The following is a 5,316-nucleotide window of genomic DNA, read 5'->3' as shown; positions in this document are numbered from 1 at the left end:
CTGTCCTCTTTGGTTGCCTTGGATTTGAGCATGGTGAGTGAAGACCAGGAAAGGCATAGCAATTCAAACATGTAGGACGGGTGAGATGGCTTGGCATCCAAAGATACTTGCTGCCCAGCCAAACAACAATGACCAGAGTTCGATCCCAGAGTCCCACATGGTAGAAGAGAACCGCTTCTCACAGATGATCCTCTGACCTCCATATGTTATGGAACGAGCCCCTCAGACACATACAATAAACGAGCATACAAAAAATGAAGGTTAAAGTTAACATAAAGAAAGCCAGTTGCCAGAGAAAGAATGGAAACATTTGCCCCTCTTAGATTCATCTAACACAGCATGAGTAAGAAAAGTCCCCTATATATGTAAAAAAAATAGATGGTGGGGCTGGAGAGATGGCTCAGTGGTTAAGAGCACTGACTACTCTTCTGAAGGTTCCGAGTTCAAGTCCCAGCAACCACATGGTGGCTCACAGCCATCTGTACAGCTACAGTGTACTCATATACATAAGATGAATAAATAAATCTTTAAAAAAATAAAAATGGAGCCGGGCGGTGGTGGCGCACGCCTTTAATCCCAGCACTTGGGAGGCAGAGGCAGGCAGATTTCTGAGTTCGAGGCCAGCCTGGTCTACAGAGTGAGTTCCAGGACAGCCAAGGCTACACAGAGAAACCCTGTCTCAAAAATACCAAAAATAAATAAATAAATAAATAAATAAATAAATAAAAAATAAAATTAAAATGGTGGATGCCTTATAAGGATCATGCATGCACCTAGGGATCCAGCTTTTGGAGACTTTTTGCTCAGTCAGCTATTCCCATTCTCAAGAGTTCTCTCTCTCTCTGTCTCTTTCTGTCTCTTTCTGTCTCTCTCTGTCTCTCTGTCTCTGTCTCTGTCTCTCTCTCTCTCTGTCTCTCTCTCTCTCTCTCTCTCTCCAGGGTAACATAGCCCTGGCTGTTCTGGAACTCACTACATAAGACTAGGTTAGTTTCAAACTCAGAGATCCACCTGCTTCTGCCTCCTAAGTGCTGAGATTAAAGGCATGTGCCGCCACCACCACCTTTTTTATTAATAAACACTTTATTTTTATTTCTAACCATGTGCCCTTGGTACAATTCATTGCCTTTGGTCACAAGAATCTGGATATTTCCTTTTTTTCTTCTATTTATTTGTCTGTTCATTTAGTAGTGAGGTGGGACAGGATACATGCTTGGAGCCATGTATGGAGGCCAGAGGACATCTTGTAGGAATGGTTCCCTCCCTCCACTCTGTGGGTGGCAGGGACAAATCTCTCAGGCCATCAAGTTTGTCTGCAAGCACCTTTACCTGCTGAGCTATCTCACTAGCCCAAGAACTGTATATTTCAGCAAGTGGCCCTTGAGCATTCATCCCAGGACTCTTACCTGTGCCAATTACACCAGGTCTGATCAATAAGTAGGAACAAAACCACCTCCAAGCATTGGGAGCCTGAGGGAACAGACTGTACCCAATGGGCACAGTCTATGATGTCACGGGTGCACACTGGAGCAGAAGTGATCACCTAAGATCCAGTGTGGCCCCTAGGGCAAAGATGACTTCTTCCATCCATTTTGCAGAATCTGAGCCAAGGTGATGACCAACAACCAGACTTCACCTTGATCAAGGCTGCTTAAGCATGCATACCTTTCACCCCTGTCCCAAATGTTTCTCTACTCAAGTGCCTCTGTCAGCGCCTTGAGGATGGACCCAGAGTCACAGGACCCTTTATCTGCTCCTCTTCCCAACCCACCAATTTTGTCATGTGCCTATTAGTCTCAGACACTTGGGCAGAGGAAACAAACCTGTATTGAGAAACTGCCTCCATCAGATTAGCCTGTTGCGCATATCAATGAGGCATTTTCTTCACTGAATGGCTGATGAGGGAGGGCTCAGCCAACTATGGGTAGTGCCAACCCCAGGAAGATGGTCTGAGGAGGCATGAGAAAGGTAGCTGAGCAAGCTGAGAGGAGCCAGCCACGAGGAGCAAGCCAGCCAGCAGCATTACTCCGTGGTCTCCCTGCCTGGAGTTCCTATCCTGACACACTGTGACGTGGTCAAGATATGTAAGCCAAATGAACCCATTCCTCCCCCAAGTTGCTTTTGATTGGTGTTTATCTGAGCAACGGACAGCATGGTAATACATACCTCTTTTCCAGTTACCTAATATGCACGAAGTGCTGGGTTCTGTCCCAGCAGAGCATAGCCCAGATGGCACCACCCCTGTAATCCCAGCACTTTCAAGGTAGAAGGAAGAGGACCAGCAGTTAAAGGTCATCCTCAGCTACACAGGAATCCAAACCCAGCCTGGGCTATGTGAGACCCTATTTAAAAAAAAAAAAAAAAGGCTGGGTATGGAGGGTGAATCTCTGAGTCAAAGCCCAGCCTGGTCTATATAACAAGTTCCAGGAATACACAGAGAAACCCTGTCTCAAACAAACAAACCACAACACAGTAACATTTTAGGATTGGTCACCCTAGCCTGTCAGGGCTTCTGGTGCTGGGGCAGAAAGCTTCAAGAGCAAGTCTCTTTGGGAAACTCAACACTGAAGTAAACTGCAAGCATAGCTCCTGTTGGGGACGGGATGTGACTCTGGACCAGTTCTCAGAACCTGTAAGGTGTGTATTCAGAGGTCCCACTCATGGAGCGTCCTGCAGACGCGAAAAAGAAACTGGCAAGTACAGCCTGAAATAACCCTGATACCCATGAAGAGGGGATCTGATAAATACGCCACCTCTGTGAGGTGTGGCTCAGTGGTAGAGCCCCTGCCTAGAATCCCCTAGTGAGGGGCTGGGGTGTGGCTCAGTGGTAGAGCCCCTGCCTAGAATCCCCCAGTGAGGGGCTGGGGTGTGGCTCAGTGGTAGAGCACCTGTCTAGAATCCCCAAGTGAGGGGCTGGGGTGTGGCTCAGTGGTAGAGCCCCTGCCTAGAATCAACCAACAGAAACATGGTACAGCCTGTAATCTCCACACAGTTCAAAATAACCCTTGGCTACAAACAGTGAATCAAAGGCCAGCTCCACCTACTTAAAACTGTCTCAAAAAAAAAAAATTAGAGAAAATAAAATAAATATACTCATTAAGACAACAGTTGCCAAGGTTACTGGAGGGAACACCAGTGGATGACAAGGAGCCTCAATGGCTCCTCTGCAGCTCCTAGGCCGGAAGCAGCGCTCCTGACAGTTGCCAAAACCATTGAACTCCACAGTACAAAGAGGCACCTTCACTGTATGCAAATTTTTAAAAACATTAGCCAGGAAGCCAGGGGAGAGGGAATGGAATGCAGCCTGCACAAGGGATGCTAATTGAATTACAAACGTGTGACATCATTCTTGAACAGGGACAGAGAAAGGGGCTGATCTAAGCAATTTGGGACACTATTCTGTCTAAAGACTGTAAGACTGGGGAGGGAACTAACCGTGTACCAACACCGGGCTTGGGCGGGTGCGGGGTTTTTTCTCACAGGGGTATATGGCTTGGCAGTTCTAAAACCACGCTTTAGGATGGAATGACGAGAAAATAGATTGGAGATGGAATGGGGGGGCACTTCACTTCCTGTGCCAGAGATAGAAACGAGGCCCAGACAGATTAACAAGGAATGCTGGGACAACAGGACAGCCCCAGGCAGAGGCTGGACTCCTGCCTTACTCCGTAGGCAGGAATTAATGCAAGCGCCATCAGAACACTGAATAGGAGTGGCTAAAACTATTAAACTCTTAGGGGAAAAAATGTGGGGTAGAGGGCGAGCTTCCTGGGTTTGGATTAGACAATGGCTTGATGAATAGAATCTCAAAAGTCCGGGCAACACAGGAAACATGAGAAGATGGACCTGATTGCGGTTTAAATGGGTGGGTCAAGAATTCTAGCAGGATCATGAAGAGGCAGCATACATGATGGGGGAAATATTTGGAAGTCAGATGTATAGAGAGTGCTAGGGGTGATGGTACACGGCTGAAGTGCCAGCTCCAGGGAGGCTGAGGCAGGAGGATTTTTGTTGCTGTTTGTTTTGTTTTTGGATACAGGGTTTCTCTGCATAGCCCTGGCTGTCCTGGGACTGGCTCTGTAGACCAGGCTGGCCTCAAACACACATAGATTCCCCCCTACCTCTGCCTCCCCAGTGCTGGGATTAAGGAGTGCTCCACTACTCCCAATTGAGGCAGAAGGAGTTTTACGAGTTCCAGGGCAGCTAGGGCTAATGTATGGTGAGACCCTATCTCACAAATAAAACAAAGGAATATGGGAAAGAGTTGTATATTGAATGTACAGAGAGTGTGGTAGCAATAGTATATTTATTGGTAGTAATGAGTATATTTATTTAGAGATGAGTAAAGAAAAGGCAGGGGAAGGGTTTGTGGGGAGACTCCTGAATGCACACATCCTCACACACACATGAACACACACACACACAGCACATGCATGTACACAGAACAGAGTAGCTTTTCTGTCCTAATATATATATATCTTAGAGAGGAGGAGAGAGGAGGGAGGGGGTAGAGGGAGGGAGGGAAGAAAGGAGGGAGGGAGAGAGTCTCTCACTCTGCCTCCAAGTGTGGGGATTGAAGTTGTGTACCACTAAGCCTGTCCTTTCTGCTCTATCTTACCACCATGGATGCACTCTGCAGTTAAGAACACTTGTTCCTCCTACAGAGGACCTGAGTTTAGTTCTCACCCCCAACATCCAGGGGTTCCCTACTGCCTGTAACTCCAGCTCCAAGGGATCTGACATCTTCTTCTGGCTTCTGCAGGTCCCTGAACACACATGGCAGATGCATGCACATGAGTGTGCATGCACACATACATACCCATAAATTTAAAAACAAGTTTTAGTGGTGGTACACACCTTTAATCCCAGCACTTGGGAGGCAGAGGCAGGCAGATTTATGAGTTTGAGGTCAGCTTGGTCTACAGAGTGAGCTCCAGGACAGCCAGGGCTATACAGAGAAACCCTGTCTCAAAAAACCAAAAACCAAAAACCAACTCCCCCCACCACCAAAAAAAAGTTTTAAAAGCACACAGTTGATTGGGATGCCAGTTTTTGTACATTTGGGAGCTGAGATTCAATATTGAAATCCAGAGCTCAAGGACATCTGTTGAATCCCTGGGGACACTGAAACTGTCTGTGACATTAAGAATAGAAATATTTTTAAGGATATTTTATTTGGCTGGGTGATGGTGGTTCACACCTTTAATCCCAGGAAGGCTGAGGCAGGTGGATTTCTGAGTTTGAGGCCAAACTGGTCTGCAGAGTGAGTTCCAGGACAGCCAGGGACCGTGTCTTGAAAAATTAAAAAAAAAAAAAAAA

This window comes from Mastomys coucha, unplaced genomic scaffold (genome assembly GCF_008632895.1).
Source record: "Mastomys coucha isolate ucsf_1 unplaced genomic scaffold, UCSF_Mcou_1 pScaffold22, whole genome shotgun sequence".
Classification (NCBI taxonomy): domain Eukaryota; kingdom Metazoa; phylum Chordata; class Mammalia; order Rodentia; family Muridae; genus Mastomys; species Mastomys coucha.
This window is presented reverse-complemented; position numbering follows the sequence as displayed.